Raw genomic sequence first — 7,800 nt, forward strand, 5'->3', positions numbered from 1 at the left:
AAGTTCTCTTTGACATCATTAGAGATGTGGGCCCAAGTGCTATTCCTTCTCTTGCGGTATGGGGGTAGGAAGTTCAGAGGGCAAGGGCCCCCACTTCTCTCACAATCCTGTTCTGCTTTCTCCTCCAAAACTTTCTAATTTCGTGGATAAAATGGGAAATGGTCATTATTGTGATTGCTCTTGTGTAAGCTTATTGCATGTTTATTGAAGAACGGAGATGAGCCAGGGACGATGGCATTCAATTCTTGACCTGTGTGGTTCTAGTTAATATCTTACTAGCCCTCTGGCGTCGGCATCGTTGGTATTTCTATTTCATAGATGGCAATTGGCCGCCTAAAGGAGTGAAGCTGCTTGGCCAAAGTCTCACAGCATGTAAATAACAATCAGAATTTGAACCTGGGTTTGTGGGACCCCGGAACTGGAGCTCTTGTCTGTGACTGGCCTGGAGGGGGTAGCCGGGCTCTCTTGGAGAAATTATTCAGTCTTCAAGCAACTTTCAAGCCTCTCCTTCTAGAGAGACTTGAAAAGAATGCAGGAGGAGAAAGGGATTGTCGTCTGATCTCAGTGTGAAAGTGTGTGTTTCCCAGAGCACCGGGGTAAGGAAGAGAGTAGACACAGGGGCCGTTAGCAGCCGCGATTTTGTGGCTCAGTACATCCTTCCGTTTTCATCATTGCTGCTGGCTCTTGTGAACACACTAGTTCCGTAGATCTCTTTTAAATACCTGAAAGGCTGAATAGGAAGTAGTTAGTCAATTGGGTAGCTCTCCGAAGTACACAGCCACATGAGTCAGGCCTGAAGAGCACATTCATCTTTTCTTTCCTTCGGACTGGCACATGCAATGCCCAAAGAGTACGTAATCGTCCAGTCCAAGATGCTTATTGCCTGTGCTACCTGAGCACTCTGAAAAAATAAATAAATAAAGCCCCTTAGTGGTATTTAAGTAGTCCCACTTTTATCCTTAAAAGAATATATATTACCCACTGGTTTCTAGATTTCTTGCGGTGATTGAGTAGGGCCGTACTTTTAGGAGCCACTTCTCAGGTTAGGATCACAGGGATGCTGTGAGGTAATGTCTGGAAAGCACTTTGAGCTCCTTGGAGAAAGGTGCTACGTCAATACCGTGTATTATTATTTATTGTCAGCCTGAGAGAAAAGCACAGGCAGGAGATGCCTTTTGTCTCCTTCCCTGGATACACCAATGCCGTGGTGTAGGTAGTTTTCAACTGGGGGAATGTTCCAGCACAAGCAGCCTTTGACTGAAAAGATGCAGGCTGCATCAAGGACACCTCCAGGGACTGGGGATCGGTTTAGGGCCACAGACGAAGAGGGACACACTCTGCAATTGTGCAAACCAATCCCACTCTCGCTTAACGAGCAGAAGCCGTGCTCTTGTTACACTGGGAATTGGATTTAGTGGGGGAGGACAGAGAGAAAGGGAGACAGAGACTCCCAAGCAGGCTCCTCACCGTCAGTGCAGAGCCTGATGCAGGGCTCGAACCCACGAAACCAAGAGATCATGACCTGAGCCGAAACAAAGACTCAGATGCTTAACCAACTGACCCATCCAGGTGCCCCAAGTCATCTTTTAGTTCTCAGTTCAAATGCCATGACTTCTTCTCAAAACTTATCGAAATAGCTGATACGGTTGAACTCTGTGCCCGCTCCTTCCCCCATATTCATATGGCGAAGCTCTAACTCCCAGGACCTCAGAATGTGACTGTATTTGGAGGCAGGGTCATAAATTAAAGTTAAATAAGGTCATTAAGGGGAGCCCTAATCTAATTTGACTGGTGTCCTTACAGGGAGAGGAGATTGGGATGCAGACCGCACGGTGGGAAGGCCATTCGAGGACACAGGGAGAAGGTGCCCGTCTACAAGCCAACAAGAGAGATCTTAGCAGAAACCAACCTTGCCAACACCTTGATCTTGGACTTCCGGCCTCCAGAAGTTATGTTATGTAAGCTACCCAGTTTTGGTACTTTGTTATAGAAGTCCTTGCAAACAAATACAATACCCCAAAAGTAGTTACAGAAAAAGATGCTTTTGTAAAATGTTGCTACTGAAAATGTAGTCCACAAGCTAATGGCAGTGGTATCACCTTTTCTTGGTAAGAACTGCAGACTCTTGGGGCGCCTGGGTGGCGCAGTCAGTTAAGCGTCCGACTTCAGCCAGGTCACGATCTCACGGTCCGTGAGTTTGAGCCCCGCGTCAGGCTCTGGGCTGATGGCTCAGAGCCTGGAGCCTGTTTCCGATTCTGTGTCTTCCTCTCTCTCTGCCCCACCCCCGTTCATGCTCTGTCTCTCTCTGTCCCCAAAAAATAAATAAACCTTGAAAAAAAAATACATTTAAAAAAAAAAAAAAAAAAGAACTGCAGACTCTTAAGCCTTACCCAGAACTTTGGAATTGAAATTTGCCTTTTAATGAAATCTCCAAATGATCTGTATGCATGTTAAAGGGTAAGAAGAGATGCCATTGAATGATTCAGTTGGCTTTGAAACTACTCCCAAAATTAGTGTTTAAATGGGCAGGAATTTATTATTTCTCATGATTCTGTGGGTTGTCTGGGTCATTTCTCTGCTGGTTCCACCTGGCTGCATGTGGCTACATTCATACAGCCTTTGCTAAGCAACCTCACCTCCTGAGAGTTTTATAACTTTTTTGTTTGTTTGTTTCCATTGTTCATACTATACAGCTACCTTATATTTACAACCAGCAGTACTATTTTTCTATTTATGTTGGGAACATAAAATTTCATCTTTCAGTAAATACGCTTTTAAAAAAAAGAAGTTAATGCAAAGAAAGTTCAGTAAATGTTATAGGCTGTCTGAGGCTGTAGCAGAAATCATGAAGTTCGATGTGAACAATTAAAGTTTGAGAAACACTCTTGTATTTCAAAATTTGCAAATTTTCCAAGGAGTCAAAGGCTCACCTACTCTTCTCAATAAATGTAGGTGTCTTCAAGGGGGTGGCAGGGAAATGGAAAGACATCAGGTCATTAAGATATTTCTTCTCCCTTAGACCCAGGAATCAAGTGGGAGCTCAGGGTGAAGGTGAGAAGCGCCTCCCTACTTCCTCTCTTACTATGTTTCCGTTTCCACCCAGGATTATTATGGTAATATCAGCACCTGACATTTATGTGGGGTTTTATGGTTTGAAAAGCTCTTACGCGTGCTTGATGTCATTTGATCTGTAAAGCATTTGATCTGTATGGCATTTTATCCTATATAGAAAGTAAGCAGAGTGATCGCTTGTCTTTGAAGGACAGGAAAGCCTGGTTATTGTTGGGACAGCTGTCGCGGTGGGGGCAGAGCTTCTCCGATATGCACGGTTTTCTATAAAGCTGACCCCGTTTGTTGGAAGCCAACTGTGCTTTTCGGTCTTCTGGGAATCGCTGAGTGAAGCAGAGTCAACGTTAACTGCACGTTTTCCAGGGAAGGGCAGGGCCAATGGATTGAACCGTGTGGTGGAGAGTGGTTGGCCAAAAATCCAGGACTCTTGCAGGGTGGGCCACATGGGAGTCCTTTGCAGCCCTGCCTCATGGTCTTGGAAGAGGCATTTTATACTTGACAATATTGGCATGAAGTTGTGCGCCCTCTACAGTCCTCCCATCCTTCCAGCCCTGATTGAAATCCTAATTTCTTTTCTCAGGTCACAGAGGTGGAATTTCTCTCTCCTTTTCTTGCAGTTTCACAGAAACTTTAAGGTTCCTCTATTGTATCATTTGTCACCTTATCTTGGAGTTGTTTGTGTTTGTGTCTACTCTCAGTGCTAAACGGCAGACAAAAGTCTTACCCATGTTTCTTTAGACCAAAGCCCTGGTACCTACTTTGCATGTGGCAGGTGCTGAAGGAGGCTTTTATTCTCAAGTACTTGAGAATAAAACACAAGAGACAAAACGTTTCCAAAAGAGCAAAAATTTAAGCATGTTGTTTCTTATCAATATCCTCTTGAGACTTATATTTTGTGAACTGTAGTGACGTCTAAAATTGTGTGGTCCAGTTCACCTTTTTTTATTTTTCCATTTTCTACCATCCTTTGTAGATATGAAATTTCAGGGCCATCTAGGAATTATGACTGAATCAAGTAGTGCTATCTTGTGGGACTTTGAGCAGGTTTTTATTTTTAATTAAAAAAAAGGTGTGGTCCTCATTCCTCTACTACACTTTGAAAATTACAGGCATACGACTGAATTGTGAAATAGTCCTACTTAAAAAAAATTCTTTTTAATGTTTATTTATTTTTGAGTGAGAGAGACGGAGTGCTAATGGAAGAGGGGCAGAGAGCGAGGGAGACACAGAATCCGAAGCAGGCTCCAGGCTCTGAGCCGTCAGCACAGAGACTGACGTAGGGCTCGAACTCACAGACTGCAAGATCATGACCTGAGCCGAAGTCGACGCTTAACCGACTGAGCCACCCAGGTGCCCAGTTCCTACTTTTACTAAGGAGTTATGTGTACATTAATTAGAAGTTATTCAGACACTAGTATGTGTTAAAAATATTCCAGGGGCACCTGGTTGGCTCAGTTGGCCAAGCCTCCTACTTTCGCTCGGGTCATGATCTCATGGTTCACGAGTTCGAGCCCTGTGTCAGGCCCTGTGCTGGCAGCTCAGAGCCTGGAGCTTGCCTTGGATTCTGTGTCTCCCTCTCTCTCTGCCCCTCCCCTGCTCGCACTTTGTCTTTCTGTCTCTCAAAAATGAATAAACATTAAAAAACATTTTAAAAAATCCAGATAATGTCACTTGAGTAAGATTTTAACAAGTGGAACTAATGCCATATATGGTAATGTAATCATTTACATGAGAAGTATGATTGGTTTAACATTCAAAATAAAGGCTACTTAAACAGGCATATATTTTGCCAGTTGCTTTTTACGTTTTTAAGTAACGTATAATTAAAATTATTAATTTAATTAATAAATTTAGTTTAAATTAATAAACAATTAATTTAACTATCTTTCCATAAGTCTAGTTTAAATTTAGTTTAAATTAATAAACAATTAATTTAACTATCTTTCGGTAAGTCTACAGCACCAGAGCTTGACTTCCCATGAACACTTGGTTTTCCCCTCTAATACTGAGTATTGCACTGTCTTTTCATCCAGGTCCTGAATTTTACTAAGGGGAAAGTGTCAAGCATCATGTAAAGGCTACGCAGTGTTTCTGATCATGTGCAAAACCCTAGACATATTTTGTTTATTTGTGTAATTACTCCTCTTAGCTGTGAAAATTTGGAAGTGCAGGTACAGGAGCAAAGTCTGCATGACTTACTGGATTTGTTCCATATGTTGACTTTTAAAAACCAGCACATGTCAAGAGCAAGTTGGTAAAAGGCAAAAAAACAATCCCTGATATGACCTTTCCCAGCCTCCCATGAAAATGCCCAGATAGGGAGCTCAATATCATTTAGAAAACATAGTCTCTTAGAAGCTTCCACAGTGTGTCATGGGGACTGAGATGCACAGACAGGGAGAGCTGCAGAAGAAAGTGACTGTTGATTGACTTCAAACAAGGGAAAATGGATTAAGATGCATATATTTTAGTAAAAATTTAACGTATATTAAAGGGAACGGAGATGAAAACTTTGAAAGGCTTGAATACTCCTGAAAATGAAAACTCACACTCAACCATATGGCAGAGTCCAGGAGGGAGGCGAGTCTTGCCATCTGTGGTTTGAAGACACGGGTTTGGAGAATCCAGCTGTAGCTCACACATGCACTTTGAACGTGAACAGCACGGCTGGCTGGTGAGTGGGATGGAGGGACAATGTTGACTCTTTTCTTCAGACTGCCTCTTGGGTGAAGAGGTTAGAGCAGGTAACTGGGCAGTTGCCATTTACTGGTTAGGACGTTTCCCCGTTGGCCAAAATAGAAGCAGCTCCTCTTTGTGTATACTATTACTTCTGGTATTCAGTACATCCGGAGTTGAACTGTGAACTGATGCGCCCTAGAATCCTTAGTCACTAGGTAAACAACATGCTTAGTTACTAGGTAAATATCAAGTATATACACATGTTTATGTGAGTATGCACTTGTGTCCTTAGTAAAATTTTAGAGAACTTGGAAACTATGATTTATAAGGTTCTCAGACCACATTCTCTCACCATAATATAACAAGCAATACATTCTATTGAAAAAATTTTAAATAGAGATGTTCAGGCCCTTAAAAGTTAAGAAAACTGCTTTCCTAGTAAGTTGGTTAATATAGAAATCAAGAATGAAGTTATAGATTATGTCAAACATGCAAACATGAAAATATTATTATATATCAAAATGTGTGGTGTATCTACGGATGTGCTCAGAAACATATGAGCTTTAAAAGAGAGAGAATGTAAATCATTTAATCACTGAACCCAACAGTTAAAAGAAAGAAAAGAAAACCTGACAGGAAATCAAAACGATGAAAATAGCAAAATTAAAAGCATAATTAGAAAATGAATCTAAGAACTGGTTTCTTTTTAAGAACCTCAATGAACCAGATAAACACTTAGTAAAGCTACTGAATAATTGAAGAGATAAAATATATGAAATTAGAAATAAGAAAAAAGTGATCATAACTCCTCGCAAGAGCACACTATGTACAATTTTATATTAATAATTGGAGTCTAAATGAGATGTATGATGAGACGTATGATGATTTGGGGAAACAAACCATATATGGTCAAAACCATATATGGTCATAGAAAACCTGCATAGATAATAAAAATATAAGAAATCGTTAAAACTTTTTTGTGAAGAAAATTTTTGCCAAGATAATTGTACAGCCCATAATAAAAAAAATCTGCAAAATTTACTGACGGAAAAAAGTTCAGAGCAGAAGGGATATGCATTTGGGCGGACACCAGCATGGCTTCCCCCATCCTAGAAGCACTTGGAAATGGGTCCTTGGACAGCGGGGATTCCTGAGAGATGGTGATAAACAGAGCCCCCTACTGACCCTACTGGACACATAACTTCAGTGAGAAATAGAGCTCAGGATTGGTTGAACGGTTGCTATCTGGAGGTTGCTGGTCTGTCTTGACAGATACTATGCTAATATAAAAACATATCCAACAACATTGAATAAATTACTCAAAAATAGACCCATTATCTAAAAGGCATCACAGATAAGTGCAGAAGGCATGAAGATTAGTTAAATGGATAAACAGAAATTTTAGTTTTTATTATCATAGAACAAAATCATTTTCACATGGATTAGAGAGTTCGAGGTAAAAACGCAAGCCATATAAAAGTAAAAAAAAAGATGATAGTGATGGTTGAAACTCTGAATAGATCTGTATGCTTTTGAGGGGCTTAAAAAATTTTTTTGGAGCTGGAAGAAAAAGTTCTCTCCAAAGAAAGCCCCATGCAATTTAAATTAATAAATGTTGAATTAAATATTAAGAAACTATAGCCCAGTCAGTTGGCATCCAACTCATCTCATATGTAATTATATATGAGTTCTTAAATCGCAAGAATAAAGGCATGTGATTTATTCTTAGCACAACTCATATTTTAGCTTACAAGATCTTACAATCAACATCGAAGATGACTTCTAGAATTCCAAGGCATCATTGGCCAGAGTTAGAGGCATGGGTTCTTGAGTTGGCTCTTCTGCTTATCAGCAATGGGAGCTTCTTCAGCCATATGGCCTCTGGGGGATGGTTTCTTTTTCTGCAAAAGGTATTGGACTAGAAGGCCTTTACAAGTGTGAAAGACTGTGATGGTGTAGCTACCCCTGTGAATAGTGTAGCTCTCCACGGCAATCAAAATATTACGCAATATTGTTATGAGGGGATATGAAATGGTACACAGACTGGTTTAA

General features: G+C 40.8%; 1 long non-coding RNA gene across 1 annotated transcript in view; it reads left to right on the plus strand.

Annotated features, from left to right (window-relative positions):
* Positions 1 to 2,196, plus strand: part of LOC123384570 — a 37,442-nt gene extending 35,246 nt beyond the window's left edge. Inside the window, exon 4 of the long non-coding RNA XR_006595863.1 lies at positions 1,804 to 2,196. This is a non-coding gene — a long non-coding RNA (uncharacterized LOC123384570). The remainder of the gene's footprint in view (positions 1 to 1,803) is intronic.
* Positions 2,197 to 7,800: the final 5,604 nt, after the last annotated feature.

This window comes from Felis catus, chromosome A1, assembly GCF_018350175.1.
Source record: "Felis catus isolate Fca126 chromosome A1, F.catus_Fca126_mat1.0, whole genome shotgun sequence".
In the NCBI taxonomy this organism is placed as follows: domain Eukaryota; kingdom Metazoa; phylum Chordata; class Mammalia; order Carnivora; family Felidae; genus Felis; species Felis catus.